Genomic DNA, 20,823 nt, shown 5'->3' on the forward strand with positions numbered 1-20,823 from the left:
TGCAAAAGAAGAAAATGATTTTCAACGATTTTCAAAGTTGACGGATGAATAAAAAAAATGAAAGAAAAAAAAAAAAATTTATTAGCATTTTTCAACGGGATCCGTCTCGTGTATGAAATAAACAATAAATTTATTAAGGCAAATACGAAGTGACTATTTATAATTTACTTATGATTTTATCATTTAAACGCTGTTGCGTTTTATAAAAGTTTTAAAAAGTAATATATAAAAAAAAAAAAGATGAGAATGAATAGAAAAAAAATTCCAGCAAATAGGAAGGAACATTTTTAAGAAAAATTTGCGAATTAATATATTTTCGTTGTATTTATCTTCATTGTGCCGCAAATTTCTACTCCTCTCCCCCATACCATATTTATGGATTTATCTATATACACATGCTCGCAAATTAAAATACAATTGTATAAAAAAAAATGGAAACCACTATTTCTCTTAATCTTTTCAATATAATCGATTTTTTAAATGAATGAAAGAGAGAGAAAGAAACAAAAGCCTTAGAAGAAAAAAATAATCTTTATCTACCATAAAAAAAAGGATACCATAAAAAAAAAACTTTAATATCGATGCATAAATAATATATTTATCAATTTCCTTTTCCTTTTTATGAACAAGTTTTATTCGTTAGTACAGAATTTTCCTATTGAATAGTAAAGAATACCATGTAAATTCCTATATAGATATTTATTTCTTATAAAAACTAAAAAAGAAAAAAGAAAACAAGAGAAAGAAAACATTTTTATGAAAAGTATAATTAAAGATCTAGCGGGTTTGGATATAATTTGTAATTTTTATATATGGAGGGAGGGACATGTTCGTAATTATTTTTGTTTTTTTTTTTTTCTATTTTATGATCACATATTATCCGATTTCTTTCGTTGCCTTCCTTCCGATCCTTTACTTTTCCTTATTCTTTCTTTTCTTTTTGTCAATTAAATTATCCTGTATTTACAAAGTGATATTGTTAATTTTGTATAATCGACATAATGTACTGGCATATAACACGGACATGGCATACAGATAACGACTTAGAACAATATAGCGAGGCTCGTTTTTAAAAATGAGCAGCATTCAATAACTATAGCCAAGGTTGTTTTATGTATGATTGTGCGTGTAACATTGTTAATAAAATAACGATGCTTATGAAAGTTCTTTTACATTCTATATTTCCATTTTCTTGTTCATTTTATATTTTATAGTTTTTTCAAAATTTTTCCAATATTTTATATATATTAAAATAAAAGTATTAAATTTTATTTGTTTAATATTTAAAACATTATCAAGTAATGCTTTCAATTTTATTGCAATTATTGTTATCACGATCCAATTTTCATAATATTATAATTTCATAATATATGTAAATTCATTCTGAAGGAATATTTATTTGTACAATTATAGAAAAGATTATTATTGTTTATGTGATTATTAGCAGCTTATTTTTCCTCATAATATGGAGGAATATATCAGATTTGATAATAATGATAATGACTTAATGATAGTAATTAAATTACTATTTTCATGTTCATGCACTTGTTCGGTTAATGCCAGTTTTTAAAAGATTTTGGCAATTCGGCAATACAATAATTTTAAAATGTTAAATATATCTATTGTTAAGTATATATTACTGATAAGTCATACGTTTTATAAATTTAAAATTATTTTTATTAAATTATTATCATTTTTTTTAATATATTTTTATAATTCACAAACATTTCTAAATATTCAAAAAACAATTATCTATAATTTATTTTATGTTTTATTTAAAAAAATATAAGATATAAATATTTTTAAATAATAAAAATAACTTTTTAAAAAGAAAAATCAAATTCGGTTCAAAGAATTTATTAAGAGTTTCTTAATAGAAAATTAAAAAATTGCCCTTTTTATGTTATTACATTTTATAACGTCTAATATTTTATTTTCTATTGAATTGATAATTAATTATAACTTATAAAAATAATATGAAGGCTCTCAAAATTTAGTCTTAGATTTAGCGGTAATTTGAATTTAACCGCCTTGTAGAGTATGCGCGGTAAACGGTAAGGGTTGAAACGTTGTTAGCGCTGGTGGTGCGCTAGTGGTTGCGCGCGCACTTCGAGTCACGTTTTCTATCACAAGAAGCGTTCAGTTGCTGTTGCGTGGCCGCGTGATTCGCAGTTTTTAAAGTTCTCGTTCGAAAAAGTTTTAGTGATTACTCGGCAGTGTGTTTGGTTCTAATACCAAGAAAAAATGATAGAAGCGTCGTGTGTCAAAACGATAATTCGATAATAATGATAAAACGATAAAAATAATCGTGCAATTTATACAAAATTATTCGATAACGATCATAAATAGTTTATAGTAAAAGTGACAGTTTAAAGACATTCCAATTATTATTTCAAATTTAATGATGTCTGTTAATGAAATCTTTTATTATATAACGCTGCATTGTAATATTATGATAATTTATCCATAAAAGTAATATTGATACGAAGCAACTGAAGATTTGCTACATATGAACATTGGTAGGTACACAAATTTTGATTTCGACGCCATTTATATATGAATTCTCTTTTAACGACCTCTATATTCTGGTCATTAATTTATTATCGAAATTACGAAGCGTCATATTTTCAAATATTGAATCAAATATCGTATCAACATAGTTGAATTAGATGTCTTTTTATTTCACATAATTTATTATCAAAACTTTTTTAAATTTGAATATTTAAATAAGATGACATTCGATATTAAAAAATTCTTATACAATAGAAATAGATTTCCATTGATTAATTTTCTTAGTGAGGTTAGATCGATGTATTCAAAGATGTAACAGTTGTTCATCTATATAATGTCATTTATAATTAAATTTTTGTAAAATCTAATAATAAATTATTTTTGATCAACACTTTTAAATAATAATTACAATATATTTTTTTAACGAAAGTTTAGAAAATATTCTAGTCTAGAAAATATTTGTTCTTTTTATACAAAAACAAATCTTGTATAAGCAAAATTTTAATCAGAATAGTTACTATCGTCCATAAGATTTCGTAGCTTAATTGTTCTTTAGCCGGCAAGTATTCTGAACTTCTTTATCAATGTGGCTTTCATCCTGCTAAACCGGAAATGCTTGAGTACAACGAAATCTATTCTATAAGAGATTGAATCTTGCTTGCCATGATTATATTTTTATTTATCGAACTTGTAACTATATTTATAAAAAATATTTTTGTAGAAAACAAATTAAACGATTTATATCATATTTTGTATAAAATTAAATTAAAAGAATTTAGCGTGAAATTTTTTCTGGCACAATTATCGAGCGAAAAAGTTTTATTTGATAAAAGTTTTAATTCTTTTTCCAAATTGTTACATCGTAAATGATTCTTTCGTTAGATAGAATATATTTTCAATAAAATGCATCATAATGTGTATATAATTATAAATTAAACTTTTTCGTTTATAACAGGAGAAATCGATTTAATATAGACAATAAGATTCTGCACTTCTGCTGCATAATATATATTTTTGAAGCAAATTGATCATATACTTGCATTCTTTTGAGGTTAAATTTTTAATCGGCGAATAAATAAAAGAAAAGTAATAAAATAAACAAGAAAATTTATGATTAAAGTGAAATTAATAATATACCAATGAAAATATATTATAAAAACATTTATTAGTTTTTTCAAATTGTTTAAAAAGTTTCGATCGGTGAGAATTGAACGATTATGGATCGATTAAATCCGTTCGATTAATCGTATCGTGAGTAAAGCGCGGTGAATGATTATAAACTTCAGTTTTTGTGCACGCTTCATCAGCTGATTGTCGTGTCCTTGGTGAGTACCCTGTTTTATTATTTAAATTGAATCTCTGCGAACTGATCAACCCTGACACTTCCGGAGTTATTCTATATCTAAAAGTCAGAAGAACGAGAATAAATATTTACTTCCATTGGAAAAAATTCAAAAATAAAAAAAGATTTATTCATTTCTAAATTAAAATTTAACATGGAATTTTTAATATCATTATTGGAAACAAATTAATTGGAAAAGGAATCATTATTTGTAATTCGCTTTCTATGTTATATGCTTGATAGAAGAGATTTATTTACCATTTTTATAAAAAGAATGATAATGATAAAAATCGTATTCTGTGAATTGTATTGAACATACATTATTCAATCGAAAGAACATCAATGTAGGAAAATTTGCAGTAATTGATTTCATAAAATCATCCTTTCCACATTTCCTATTTATATTAATTTTATAAAATATTCAATAGATGATATTTTTAATTTTAAAATAACAAATTTCCCAGAATACGAAATGAATTTTTATAATCTTGAAATATGAATCGATAAAAGAAGTAAAATTATGAATTGATCCGTGTTCCCTTAAATTTTTATCGTCTCTTTTCTCCGGTCACGCAAATTACGTTTCGTGCATGCGAATTTTAAACAGCGCGCGCTTCGATGCCTATATACTCGTGGTTCTTTTATTTTTGCAACTTCGAGCTGGCAAAGCAGTATTTCGAGATCGTTTTATTACAAAACGATTCATTTGTCAACTTCATGCGATTAGGGTGAATTCTTGCATCGCTACATTTTCACTTGTAACGCTTTGCCATGCTGTTAACACACTGCTGTTTAGGTATACGATGATGTCTTAACTCGATAAATTTGTCAAACGATCAACTCCATCAACTTCCGTTTGGATTGATCAGAACTCTTGAATGTAGAGACTTGCAATCTTGTTTGTTATTTGAGATCGATTGTTATTGATGCTCGAGTGCTAAAAATAATTAAAAAGTTTTTTTAAAATAGCAACTATTTTACGAATAGTAAAAAAAGTAAGACTATAAAAATAATCTTATATTTCTCCTTGAAATATTTTATCTTTGAGTTATTTATATTAATAAGAGACTTATTAGAATATTATAAAAAGAATAGAAATTTTCTTACTATTTATTTCTCTAAAGATCGAAATTCAAAAAAAGAATGAGAAATTTCATAATTTAACTTCTCTTCCAATTTTTCTCGCTTTACAAACTATATAGATACATCAGCAGTAAAATTTGTATTCCTTTTATTCTACAATTGCTGATGTCTATTATAAATTATAAATTTATATATCAAGAATAAAAAATTTGATTGATATTTAGACGAAAATTCTTTGAAATTAAGCAAACTGAAAAAGATTTTGTTATTTTTTTTAATTCTAGAACATTCGATTGCAGAATTTTAAACTTTTTTAAAATTCATTTGTGAACCTACTTGCTATATATAAAAAAATGCGAGAATTTGAAATAAAATTAAGAAAATTGGAAAAGATTCTGCTCGATTTCAATTCTTGAATTTTATTTTCCGAATCGAAGTTTCGAAAAATTATCTTTCTTTATATATATTTAAACGATTGACATTTGAATGAAACAAAGAAAAATCTCGGTGAATGCAAAAAGGATAAAGTTATCGTTGCGTGAAATATACTGCCTTTGGATGTTTCGTGAACCTTGAAACGAGTAACCAGAGAAAAAGTAATGAAGAAAGTTTCTCTGGCGTTGCGCACATTTCTGTGCACAGTTTCAAATACAAAATTCAAAGGGTCTTCTCGATTAAGTCCACGTTTTCTTCAATCATTCACCAAACTTTCTTCCTTTTAAAGACAATTGGCTATTATGTATTATCTTCTCAGCTGCGAGTATCGCTTTTCGATTTAACTTTTCTTATTCGTGTAAATTACGCGGCAAAATTGATATTTCTTATCAATTTGATAAATTTATGCAACTTCAAATTTATTTTCTTTGTTTCTCTCTTTGTTTCTTAAACATTCTTCGATCAAGATTGCGGAGTAATTGAATTTTAATTAATCTCTTCGTGAAACGAATCATTTTATATTATTATAAAAGACGAGAATTAAGTTTTAAGATGAAATAAGTAACGATAAACGCGATAAAATTTGTATTCTTTTTAATGTATATATTTATATTAACATCGACGTTTAGTTGAGAACTTCTCTAAGTTACAATTTCACGCTTGAGACATAGTTTGCGATCTATCTCAATGAAAGGAAACTTTACAAGTTATGGTTGTTAAATTAAATACGTAACATTATGTTCGATTTTATGACCGATGTTTCATTTTCATGGCGTATTATACATTTATACGTAAAAATATTGAGATCTTCTTCAAAATCTTCGAAGAAAAAAAGATGAAGTGTGTAGGTATGAATATCGAAATCCAGGATAAATTTTTGTTTTCAAACAAGGAATAGAGATATATTTTGTCGAGGATATTTTAAAAATAATATTTTTGAAAAAAAGAAATAAGCAGAAATTGTAATTAATTAATTTATTTTAATAGAATAATTTTTAATTTAAATAATTCGATTTTTATTTAAATTGATGTATCTAGAAAGGTTTAATGTCTATTTATTTCTCGTCAGGGTTCATTGAATTTAAAATGGGTTATTCAGATCATAGACAAGAGTTAATTCTATATCGTTTGTAGATCGAAAGTTTGTTGCATGTAGCTTCTTATCATTAAGCTTCAGTTTTATCTTTTCCTTTTATTCTTCTATTTTAGAACCTCTAAAAATATGATATTGCATAAATGCAATCTGTAATTAAAGGTAAATTGGCTTTATCACTTTTAAGAACAACTTTCAAAGATATGTGAAAATTACTCAAAATTAATCCTATTAATCCTATTAATTTCATAATAAATGGGATATTGACACTCAGCCTTTATAAATCTTCCTATTCTTTACAAGAATTTTGAATTATTATTTAAATATATAATTATCTTATTCATTAAAATTCAACAAGGAATAATAAAAGAGATATTTTTCTTAGAATATTAAAGAATATTTTAGAATATTTTTCAAGAGATAGTTTTAAGTAATTTTAACTTTAGAATAAAAATAAACGAAATTACATAAAACTCGATTTTGGTCATTGTAACAGTTTGCTCACTGTTGATTGCTTCTCACTGTTGGGCTTCAATTAAATCTCGATCACCTCTCAACTATAACGTTTGGATGAATCATGGTTAATCTTTGGTTCGATTTTTGTTAGATCCTAATTACTTACTAATTGAATCTCTCACTGTTAATCGCGACGAACTCTAAAATGTAATTAACTCTGGTAAAGTTTCCTCGATATCTAATTCGTTATTCTAAAAAAATAATTTCACGTAAAAACAATGCATCGAAAAAAAATAAAGATGAAAAGAATCATCAATCCGTTTTGTAATAATTTTTAATTATTAAATCCATAAAATTATTGAAAATCAATGAAAATCGATAGAATTGAATAACAGTTTTTGATAAGAGAAAAGTTAATAGATCAACATTATGATGCATCTTACCGGTAAAAACGTGCATTTTGCTGATAAAAGTATACTCGATGATGTCTTATAGATTCGTGATTTTAGCACGGTCATAGATATATTCTCGTGGCATGCATGCACCATGGTTGCAACCTCTGTATGTTTCATGATACCGAGAGGGTACAGCTATTCTCCATGGTTAATGGCCATATCGAGAACGTTATTGTGCAACTTTGTATATATTTTTGCGGTCGAGATAAACGTGGTTTATATAGTCGATCCAATTTCGAAGTTTCAAAAACCTTACGTGACTCGATACCGAATAATTTATCCAGTCAGATCCGTATGCAACTTAGAATTTTGTTATGTCTAGTTGACATTACTGTTGTTTAATTATCGATTCGATTAATGAATTAATCTAATTTAAATATTCAATAAATTATTCGGATAATGATAATGTGGAAGGTGAGATTCGAAATTTTTTAGAAATTAATAATAAGATTAGAAAGTCAATTTGCGAATATTCAATAATAATTAATAGCAAATAACGAGTTACAAATGAAGAAATATATTTTATTTAATGTAACATAATAATAGTTAATAAAATGAAAATTTTTAAGAATACATGGGATTTTTAATAATTTGTATGTTCATATAATCCGAGAAATATGTTGAGGCGTGAAATTTAAGATTTTAAAAGTAGCAGGATTGAATAATACATTTTGAGTGGAAATACATATGTGAATAGAGTTCTGAAGTTTGGATTCTGGAATATAGATAAAATTTGAACTGAGATAATATGAGTATAGAATAATTCCATACTACGTGTTAAACTATTTTCGATTCAATTTGCGATATTAATTAAATTAAAAAGAAAACGTGGCCTATTTTATTCGAATTAAATCTTGCAAAAGGGGAATTTTCCATTAGGTAGATCAAAATCTCAATCCTTGATTAAACTTTGATGCAATAAAACTGTTGAAATGGGTTGGCCAAAGATATAGAGGCAATGTGTTAAGCTTTTTGAACGAGTGGAATTAACGCGATAATAGCATGCGATGTTAGAAATTTTATCAACTATTCTTTTGTAAATCAGAATCAAGAACTCAAGATTGTATTTAGTAATTAATTTAGATTGACAAGTATTTTGATTCAAAACAAAAGCGAGGTATCTTATTTGTAAGATTTCTAGAATTATAAAAAATTCCTAGAATCATTAAAATTGAAGTTATAAAGCTTATAACAATAAAAAGAAATCAAAAACAAAATTATTGAAAAGCAATAATTTCAGGAATGTCTTGATTTTAATAACAAATAATGAGTGCAAAACTTTCCTTCCTCGACAAAGTTCAAAGGAATTCCAAAGGAATTTCAATTATAAGAAGAAGAAGATCTTACAAAAACTTTATTATGTGAAATGTTAGCGATAAGAAGTGCAACGCTTGAACCAAGATTAAGATTACTTCTCGAGAACCAAACTTCGAACTTTCAAATCTGCGTTATCCCAAATTTCTTTTCTATTATAATTCTTTTCTCTTCAAATTTAAATTTTATCACCGCCAAATAAAATTGCCGCACAATACAAAATGCATTATCCACTTGGACGAAAATACAATGGCGAACTCGAAGCTCGTAAAATAGCAAATATCAGTCGAATTTGGTTATCGGAAACCTCGCGATTTTCCTTGTTGTACGTACACCCTTAATCGATAGCCTGGTTTCGATAGGATTGTTGCACGTGCGGTCGCGTGTTATCGAATCAGGACGAAGAGGTCTGAGAATCTTTCTCCCTTGAGAAATTCTTGATCGCGTGAAGAAAGGATCGCTCCCCGTATCTTTGTGCAGAGAAGAAGAATCTTTGCGCGAGAAAAGGAATATAAAAGGAAAGAGAAATGGATAAAAGGGATAGTGGAAGATTACGCGTGGAAGATTTTTTTTTATTTCGAGAAATTCTTCTTCTTGTTGTTTAAATGGTTAAGTATTTTAGAGGTTAGAAATATGGTAGAACTTCGTGCACGAAGTTCGAAATTTTATTATACAAATGTTGATTATTTGAAATATTATATACAATAAAGTAGAGTATATCACGATGTTATTAGTTTTTTCGTATTTAACTAGCGGAATTAAGTGGATTAATTCATATGAATGATCTATTTAGTTAGATTCATATGAATGAAATTTTAGTAAAATGTATATTACGTAGAAATAAATGAAGCTTTGGAACGATTCACAGTCTTCTATTCGCCAATACTTTTTGCAATTCCGATCCAATTGTTTATTTGAACTTTCGGATATTTTTGAATCTATATCGATCTATGAGCAGGAAGAGATGGTAAATTCCAGTTTAGTCGAGAAAACATTTGATTCGTTTTATACGGGTTTAATTTTGTTTGTTTTTTCAAGAACGATCTGTTGATGCGTTAAATTGTAGAGTATGTGTATCGAGTGTCGAGTGGACATGATATTTTTTTTTTTTTTGCTAATTTAGTGAAGTTTTTTGATGAATTAAATGCAGGGAAAGAGGATAAAAATTGGCAAAGATATGTTATTTTATTTTTCTTTGTATTAATTAAAATTTTTTATGAATCTCAGTATTCAAAAATATTGAAGTAATAAAAAAAAAATCTAAAGTTTTTGAAATAAGAAATTGATATGAAAATATCAATAAAGTTTCGAAAATTGTTTTGTTTCGATTCTTTACTTTTTTTGAAAAAAATAATGATTGTATTAGTGATTGATATAGTTGAATAATAGTGAATTGCAATAAAAAGAAATTCTGAAAATGATGAATGAAATTATGATATAAAAGGATTGTATCTAATAACTTTGAATTAATTTTTATTTCGATTCATTTAGTTCTTAAACGATATATTATACGAATTCTGTAACTGTTTGTTTCCCTATTTATTTATTAAATAATATAAAAAAGATGTATATAACGTTTGTATGTATCATTGCATCAACTTGCATCATTTTATAAAAGAATCCAGAAAATTTACGTCATCGCTTTTGATATGAAAATGAAACAAAATTGACGGTGGAGTTAAAATATTAATTAAATTCAGTACGATGAATGGTGTCTGATGTTTAAAAGCTAAATTGAAACACGATTTTCCTTTTAGTTACAAAGATAATTTTTCTCCTTGATGCTTCGAAACATAATCACGATAAGAGAGAAGTATTCGGATGAATTATGAATTAATCAATTGGCGCAAAAATGTTACAGGATAGAAACGGAAATATGAATTCAAAGACTTATTTATTCGAATATAATATATTAAATATCTGGTGCCGCTTTTATATTGCTCGAATTGGATCCAATTAATTTTGATCGGCACGCTGTTAACATAATTTTGTTATGTTTAATTGGCGCACGATGAAAATCGTTATCTGCAATTTATAGAATCACGGAATTAATTTATTTTATTCCTATCTTCTTCATAAATAGATAAAAGATAAAAATTACTAATAGTTTAATAATAACATCGTAACGTCGTACTTTAAAATAGAGAAGAAAAAATAAATAGCAACTTGTACAACAAAGATTCTCATTTGAACGATACTTCCTTTAGAAAGAACGAATCCATTGACTGCTAACCACTCGGTGATTATTTGATATAATAGCGAATACCATCTTTGTTCTTTGATTACATCAAAGTTAAAGATAAATCAAGATCGTAAACTGTCGAAGACTGTTAACAAATTTAACAAATTTTAAACAAATAGCGTTACGTTGCATAAAAATAAAATATTTTAACATCTCTATGGATTATTTTCTTCTAAAACATTATTATATATTGCATAATTTGATTGAAATGTATTATGAGCTTTTTTGAGTACATAAATTCCCTTTATTTATGTAGAGTTAATGGAGCGTCGTTTTATCGATGTATTTAAATTGCAAGTTGTTGATCGATCGATGGCTCTATATCGAATTATGAAATTCATTTGTGACGCTTCGGTTATTTTCTTATCGGCTTGATGACATTATGTCATATTTCCAATCGTTTACAATTAAGATCGCGCTATATTTCCGCGACGTTGAAGAAAGACGCGTCTCGTCTCTTTATTCCTCTTCACCAATTCAAAGATTTCGCGTATGAAATTTGGAAAACATAGAGAATTGAAAAATTTTCACGTATAACGAATTATGAGATGTTGAATTTGAGATGCAGAAAAATTTTGAATTTTAAATTTGAATTATAGAAATTTCGAGTTTTGAATTTTGAAGAGTGAACGATGAACTTGCAATATAGTAAATAAATAAATTATAATAAATTAAATATTTTTAGAACTTTGCGATCTTCGTCGCGAAGGTACGTGTATCGATACATTAAACTAGTTAAAGTCACGTGAAGTTTACGGTTTAAAATCTTGTTCTGAAGGGAAACACGACTAGTAATTATACTTCTGGCAGGATATGTTACGCTCCTCAGGCTGCTATTTTAGTTAGAAACGATACGTAAACTGTAATTCGAGCATCGCGATACTACGTCTACCTGTGATTGATAATCGGGACACTTTTGTAAAATGTAGGAGTGAATTGTATTAAAACTGAAAGCATAATAATTTTTCCGCCCTTTTATCTTTGGAGTATTGTGAATATCAGGATGACAATTAAAAATAAGACGTGATATAATTCGTAATTTATTCATAGTTCATCATATAAATTTATTATTAAAATATGAGATACTCTTTAGATTTCAAAATCAAACGCAATGTTCATTTATTTATTTTAATTATTGTGCTTTACGCGAATATAAAACTGTCATAATTAATTTATGTTACAATTTTATCATAAGACGTACAATTAAATTTTTATTTAAATATATAATTAAACGGATATGATTGCGAATGATAGAATAATATTTTTCGATATTTAACACAGGATTGTAAAATATTAGTTAAAATATTTTCATTTTATTAAAATTTAAAAATTAATCATAAAGTTTCTGATATTCAGTCGGATTAAAAATATCGTAGAAGAATACTAATTGTTATACATATCTTCATCTCTCAACAAATATTAATTATATCGCGAAAAGTACCAGGATAAATAGTCCCTCTGGCGCTTTCTACGTGATACAAGACGCGATTTTGAATCGAATAAAATACCGTGGTAAAACGTGCTATAATTTTAGAAATGGGAAGTTTAATTAAACGCTCTTGGCGAACATTTAATTGAAGTATACATATTTACATACTATCGAACTTGAATGTTTTATCTCAGAGATGTTTTCACGTTTAGATAGAGTTTATTATGTTTATCAGATATCGGTTTATTGATACTACTGATTAACTGATTATTATATTTAAAGAGAGATTTAATTTACAAACGCATTTGATTATTAGGAACTTGAATGAAATGACCGAAAGAATCAATTTTCGTTTAAGTAACGTGATTAAACTAGTCGATAAAGATTCAATTACTTCGATTAAGGGACTTTTAAATCAATTTAAAGTCTTCAATATACTGTTGGCAAGATCGTTGTAAGCAATATCTTCCTAGAAATAAACTTACGTTAAAACTCGATTAAACTCTATTAAAATTAGAAAAACTTTGAACGGCTGTAACTTCGAAGATAGTGACTTTTTATTAATGAATGAGAGGCCATTAGAAGCGCGAGACTTTTCCCTTTAAAACCCTTTTTGATTTATCCCGATACGATTTCCGGTTCTCGAGATATCGTCGTGTAAAGAAAAGGATAATTTTTAATCATTTATTATCTTCGTTCTTGTCGCTTACTCGGATCTCTCGCTCGCACCTCGTCTGACCGATCCCAAACTTCCAGACGAGTGATAGACGTGATTCTTGGAAGAACGTAGCACGTATTTCCAGGAAAAAATATAGGTTACTCGGTCGTAAGTCCATTCATAATTTTTAATTTCTGCATTCTTAAACTCTACAAATACTTTAAGTCTTTATAGCTTGATAACTGATTGAGATAACGGGATAAAACAAAAACTGAAATATTTTTCTTTATTTTCTGAAAGATTTTTGGCGATAAAATTTTTATTTTTTTTTCTTACACTTTTTATATGAAAATTTCAAATTTCATTTATGATTTTGCGCGAATACAATGATTTGTTACGATGCAAACTACATAAAGATAATATTTAACATACGTTTTGCATAATAGAAAGTTTGGGAACATCGGTTAACTGGATGATGTAATTTCAGATAACATTTTCCTTTGCAAAAACTATATTTGAACTTTGTTAATAACAAAGAGTTATTAACGAAAAACATTGGGCAATCACGAAGCGCGTAAACTAATCAAGTCGCGATGGTAGTGTTGGGTATGTGCCCTCACTCGAACATGAACAAGTCCAAATTCCGTTGAATATACCGGATATTAAAAAGAAGAAAATTATATCGAATTACACCTTATTAAAGAACAACGGATAAATTAATTAATTGTTATTCGTAATGAAATTCCTTTCCTTCTTTATCATCCCTCTCTTTCTTTTTTTATTATCCTATCCTTCTTTTTCTCTTTTCTTTTACGACATGAATTTCATTTGATGCAGTCTTTTGCCGTACAATATATCGGGTACAATAAATTAATTCGAACGTTGGAGCCTCTGCGCATCGTCTGATATTTTCATTGGTACATTCGCTACTTACTTTCCTCGATTCGATTTACGACGCATAGTTCCGTGAATATACACATCGAGATTGAAAACGTCCGGGAAACGAATGAATGTACACTTACTACGCGATCGAGAGCAACAATGAAATATGACGAGGAAATTTCGACCAAGGGAATGCAAATTGTATCAAACAGTGGACTCGATAAGTCTCTTTCTAGTAGTAGCTGTTCCTCCAGAATAATTGACAGATTGATATAAATATTATTTTATAATCGTATTGAATTGCGCTAAGCTCGTGGACATTGAAAAATGAGCGGAACAAAATAAAAAAGTTGCTCGATATTCGATGCAAACATTGAATTTCCAAAAAAAAAATAATCAAGTGTTGAAATTAAACAAGTATAATATTAAATTGGAGAGGAGAAACAAAAGGAAAACAGTTTTTGCAAGAAATTGTGTATTTTATATTTTCGTAAAATGATAACGGAATTACAAATGAGACGTTCGAGGATAAAAAGAATCGAGATCGAGGATCGAGTTGATCGGTTAAATTCAGTAGCCACGAAGTCACGAGCCTCGGCTAAAATGCCGTTCTTGATGCGATAAATCCATCGTGAATTACATCGTTGACGCCGTTTTACCACAGCTGAAATAATAACACATGCCGCCACCGTATGTTTTATCCAGCTGATCGGCAAACATTGATCCGTGAATCGATTCGTTCCATTCGATCGACGTGTTTGATGCCATTGCATAATATTATTTTACTATACTACCGTTTTATTTTATATCCGGTCAAATGATTCGAATTCGATGGAAGGAATTTCGATGAAAGGTTCCCCGTGGTTCAACGTTTATTTTGCATTCACGATTTTATTCTCTCGTATATTCGATATTGTGGAAAAATGTTAGATCCCAGTTTCGCTATGAATACACACGTTTGTTTCGATATTTTATTTAAATTTCAATCGAGCATTAGAATTTGGTTCATCTATAAATTTTTTTTTTTTTATTATTGGAAAATATTTGGTAAGATAAGTAATGATGGTTTGGATAGAATAGAATTTGAGATATTATTTTGTTGAAACTATGATTAATCATGGTTACGTTTGCAATTCGTTAAATTTCATTTTTCATAGAACAATAAATTTTGCAAATAATACAATACATGTTCAAGATCTGCAGCTTTTTAAGACGATGAATAATAGTGTATGATAAATGAATTAAGCAAGAATATAATTTCATAATATAGTCGGGATAATTAGTGAGACGTTAATTAATTTATCCATCATTGTGTCACATTAAATTTATAATTTCCATAATAATTATAAAATTAATATTTTTTTTTATATGTATACGAAATTTAGAAATAAATAATCTTCGATAATATACATAACCAATTAATTTCTCATTATCTCAATTTAATATTTTATGATAAATTATCATATAATGGATCGTTTTCAATTTACGTAATTCTCATCTCTTTATCCTTTTACTTTAGAAAATTACAATTTCATTAAAATTCAATATTATTTGATTCAATTTTAATTAAAAAATTTGTATAGTCAACTTATTTTTGTTAATAAAAATTATATACTGTTTAAAATCGTTTAAAAATTTTAAAGGTACATTAAAGTTAAATTCAAAATCTAATTACTTCAAGATTGTCTTAAAATCATTCAAAATCAATCGAAGCATTGAAAATCAATCAAAAGTTATTCGAATCTTTATTTAAAAATCATTTCAAGATCGTTACAAGATCATAGATCCCAAAATCATTAATCAGTTAAAAGTTATGGAAATTATTCAAACTTCTCCAGGAAATAGTCGATGAAATAAAAAAAGAATCTGTTTAGCGATGATTTTATCGTTTTATGGATGGTGTTCCACGAGTCAAGAGGTTCATTACAGGCCAGTAAATATTTGACAACGATTTGTCTTTGGTTTCGAAGAGGCCATAGCATTTGCTGTCGTAAGCTGTTTCGTAAATGTAAATCAATTTACGTTAGAATCGTTCGTTCCCTCCTTCCCCTCGCGTTTTTATCTACTGCGATTTAATTACTTTGTGTCCTTTCAGCCGAGACCCTTCGTTAAATTCAACCGATAGCTATCTATAATTATACCGATTTACTCGAATACGCACACCATGCAATCAGGATATTTTATCGCACGAAAAAAATTTGCATGTTTCGAAACTAAAATTTTTGAAAATTGGCGGCGTTGAGTTACCTTTTAACAGTGTATGATCTAATGCTGCTTGGGAATTGCAAATTTTTGAAATCACGCACAAATGATTAAGTGTTATTTAGAGAAGATAAGGAACGAAGAAGATGGAATAAAGTAAAGATGGAAGAAATTTATTGCTTCGAATTTTCCAACTTTCTTCTTCTGAACATTTTAAGGAGAGAATGAATCGAGGAATATGTATCTATTTATATTGATAAAGCGATTGTTTTGAATTCTTCCAAGTTTTAAATTAAACTGCATTTCACTTCAGTTGAAAAGATACTCGAAGAAAAGAGGGAAGTTAATAAACAACAAACTGTTTCACAGTTGATCATACTTCGCTTCTTAACTTTAAATCTGGTCGATTTCTCAAATTTTAAACTCGTATATAAAAAATATAGAAAGTTTCTCGAATTTTCATCTTTTCTGATTCCATCTAATTCACTTTGATTCAATATTTTATATGAGGATAAAAAGTTTATAAAATATCATCGAAATAAAAGAATAATCGTTCTAACAAAAGTTATCGCGAGAAGTATGAAAAATAATATAAAAATAGGCTTTAGATTCGTTTAAAATTTCGATACAATGGGGGATCGAATGAAAAAAAATTTCAATAGAAAGGAGTGGAATAGAAATTGCAAGCTCTATCGAACTCGAATATAGATCTGAATATCATTCTAATAAAAGAAATCGCGAAAGGTATGAAATAAATTTTATCAATCGTTTAAAATTTCGTTTAAAATGGAAGATGGATGTGAATAAAAAAATAAATTTCAATAGAATCAGAATATCATTGTGATAAATGTTATAAAATAGTAAGTAAATAAATTTTAGAATCGTTTAAAATTTTGATAAAAAAATCGATGCAAATGAAAAAAAATAATAAGAATGAATAGAATAAAAATTTCAAGGTCCCTCATCAAATCGAAGTGTAAGCTCTTTTTCAAGGAAATCAGGATATTTCTGTTATATAACGAACAATTGTGAATTCCACATACATGAGTGAGTGTAGAAAGTAATGTGTATAGGCAGCTGCATTGGAACTGATACAATTGTTCGCATACTTCGTGCAAAACCTCGTCATTATTCGATCATTTTCTTTTTTCACTATAGAAAATTCGATTTTATTTACTCAATAGAATTACGTTTGAATTATCTTTCCTTTATTTAATTTAATTTAATAAGCTAATATTTTATATAAAATTAAATAGATTACAAAATTCCTCATTTCAAAAAATTCAGATTAGAAAATTGTAAAAATTCTTTGTATCGTTTATAAATTTTTTTTTTTTAAATAATTATATCGTATAAATACGATTTTCCAAATCTTAACATTCATCAATAAGCTTTAATTTCAATTAGAGATTAATCTAGATACTAGATTATTGTTAGAATCAATTACACGACTTATTGGAAAGTGGAGGTCAGAATATTTTTGATCTCACATCAGTGGTCAATCGAAAATCGATCAGGTTGACAATCGAGTTCGCTTAGAATCGAAGCAATCAGGCTTCCAGCAGTTTATTTCGCAAAGCAATCAAGCTTCTAGTTGGACGTTAGTTGACTGTAACAACATGTCGGCTTCTTCGCGGGACAAGGTTCGGACATCTTCAATAATCATCAGCATAGGTATATAGGGCACAGCTGTAACTGGCTCTAACACCTGTTTCTCACTTCATTTGTATAAATATGTTGGCCACTGTTTGAGATTTCCTACGTCGAGATTGAATGTGTATTGAATGTTTAAAACTTAAGAGAAATATAAGGAGACGAGAAAAATTAATCCATCAAAGATGGAATGGTAAAATAGTGTGATAAAAATGAAGTTGGACAAAGATAATATTATTAAGGAATATGAATAATTAAATAATAGTTTTCTTAAAGAAAAAGTGTAGTAATATTTTATACTCTATTATATATTGGAAATCTATTGTGAAAAATGAAAATTATATTTTTATGTTGGGTTAATTGTAAGTCAGAAATCATTTTGAAACTTAGGTTTAATTTTATATCAGGACAGTTTTCCATAGTTTTCCACATTTAGAAATTACTTTAGGAAAATTTTGGAAGTTAAAGATTTTTGGAATTAAGAAATTTGTATTAGTTTGAAAATTTGTTTGGAAATTAGACAAAAATTGAAACGAAAATTTTTCTCTCTAATCTTTCTAGAATGTTTTCCTCGTGATTTAGATGAAATTCTGGAAATTCTCATGAATTCGAATATCATCAAACATATATATTTTCCATATTGGAAATCTCTTCAATTTCTAGATTTCAACTGTACTGAATTTCACAATGATTGGAATTTTTACATCTTTTTAATATTTATTATATATCCATTCTTCAATTTATATATATATGTATTTTTGAAGAAAATGATTCAAGAAAATTTCTATCTCTTTTATCGTATGCATTTATTGATTTTACTTCTTTTCGTGTATATTTATTTCTTCCATCCGCAAAATAAGCTAATCGATAGAATATTCTCAATATACTCACCAGTTATGGTCATCTAACTAAGTCCACCTTTCATACGAAACAACCATTTGATGTTGTTGTACAATGGAATTCCTTGAACACGTGCAGATTTATGGGGAAGGAAGTTTAAATATCATTTAAGCTACAGACATTACGTGGATACAGGCTGAGATGAAAGTTTCTACGTGATATTTATTCATTTTATGCAAAATATATTTTGCTGTGATGCACGGTACATTTTAATTCAATCTGAATTAATTAAAATTTGAAAAGTCTCTAATTCGACTCTAATAAGATTTTAAATTTAAGTTCAGTCTTACAAAATTTCTAAAGAAATTCTTAATCTAGTTCAATGTGATTTTTAGAAATAATCTTAATTCAAATCTGAACTACTTCTCAATTTATTCAGATATGATTCTTCAAATTATTCATATTTCAAAAATTTAATTTAAAATACTTTTAAAATTTCCAATCTCACGTAATTTGATTTCAAAAATAATTCTTATTCCAAATCCTACTATATTTGAAAATTCTTTGTAAATATAATTCATAGATTAAAAATTTATTACAGAGGTTGCACCATTAGTTTGTTATACACGATTATAGATATAGTCATGTATAGAAGCTGATAGGTAATATTTCTCTTTAATTTAAACGATATATTTACCGGATTCTCGTTAATGAGCGGATCCAGTAATTGATATTTAAACAAGATTTGATAGAAATTAGCAATTTTGAAGAGAAATTAATGGAATGGATTATAATATAAATATTATGCATATAGGATCAGAGATAATGAATATTTAATTAATTATCGATATAAAATATAGTTCAATCTAAGAAATTAAAGTATATAAAATTATTAATATTTAGAATACATATTTTCTAATAATAACATTTTTCTTAAATTATTATAATACCGAGAAATTTCTATTTAATTACATAACAAATAAAATATTTCGATAAAAGTTGCAAATTTTTTTTCTTTCTCGACTTTTCTCGATTAAATTGTTATAAGAATGATAAAGTTATTTAATTCAAAGAAAAAAACGTCAGGTTTAAACGAGCCTGCGATTACCTCTGAAACCACAATTTTTCTCGCTTTTCTGGACTTGACGAGTTTTATATAGAATCGAAAAAAGAACGACATTATGGATGAAATCTGTTAGATCTCAATATATTTTTATAACAGAGAAATTTCATTTGTTTCTTTATGAAGATAGTTCATACATATTTTTATATTTTTAAAAATATTAAATTTAAAAAATTAGAAAAGTACTTTAATAATTTGATTATTTTTTTTTTATTAGAGTTTCGATTATTGATCGGTATTCTTTAAATATATATATGTCTTCTTACAAGTATAATTATTTTTTCTTTGTATAATTTTTTTTCTGAAAAGAAGACAATAGCTTGAAAAGAAGTGTAGAGACACAACACCTTTGGATGATTCATCTTAAATTTGCATGAACCAGATACTGAGTAATTTATCATGAATTCTTCTGCCTGTTAAAAACTATATTTCACTTATAATCAGATTCTAATAGAAGTTTCAAAATATCGTAATTATGACATTAGAATCATTATTCTCGTTTTATCATTCAGTTTTTTAAAAATCTCACCAACACAATGGCAATTAAAAACTCAACATTTAACTTTAACTTTAGAAAAAATAATACATCATGATCCAAGCACGATAAATTTATAATAATTTAAACAATTTTTCCTTTCATTCCTTTCATTTCATATTTTTTGAAATTAAATATCTTTTTCTTTGTCAAGAAAGAAAAAAAAATCTATATAAATCACACGGCGTTTGATAGAACTGACATCAACTCAATGGACAAATGAATCTTCAAATCTTGTAATTAGACCATCAAATCCCCTCGAACATTAAATTGATTTTTGTTTCACAAAGAAATCACGAATGGCGAACCAGAGTGGTTGAAGGTTTCGTATCGGTTCAAGTTCTTGGCGCAGCTGTTGCTATAAATCTATTTTAACACACATACTCCGGACGTTTATTGATGAAGTACACCCGCGAGCTTTTTTTCCTTGAAAACCACCCTTCATCGCCTCTCGTTCTCGCGATATTGTTTACAATGGTGTGCAACTCCTTTTATCATTCACCATCTTGCTTCTCGTCATTTTTTTTTAAACTTCAAGGACAAACACACGACAAATTAAAAAAAAAAAAA

General features: G+C 27.2%; 1 protein-coding gene across 1 annotated transcript in view; it reads left to right on the top strand.

Moving 5' to 3' along the window:
- The first annotated feature begins 2,087 nt into the window (after positions 1-2,087).
- Positions 2,088-20,823, top strand: part of LOC102675145 (calcitonin gene-related peptide type 1 receptor-like) — a 103,295-nt gene continuing 84,559 nt past the window's right edge. The window contains exons 1-2 of the mRNA XM_006622995.2: positions 2,088-2,519; positions 3,703-3,836. The gene's annotated coding sequence lies outside the window, so the exon portion shown is untranslated. The remainder of the gene's footprint in view (positions 2,520-3,702; positions 3,837-20,823) is intronic.

This window comes from Apis dorsata, unplaced genomic scaffold (assembly GCF_000469605.1).
Source record: "Apis dorsata unplaced genomic scaffold, Apis dorsata 1.3 scaffold_797, whole genome shotgun sequence".
In the NCBI taxonomy this organism is placed as follows: domain Eukaryota; kingdom Metazoa; phylum Arthropoda; class Insecta; order Hymenoptera; family Apidae; genus Apis; species Apis dorsata.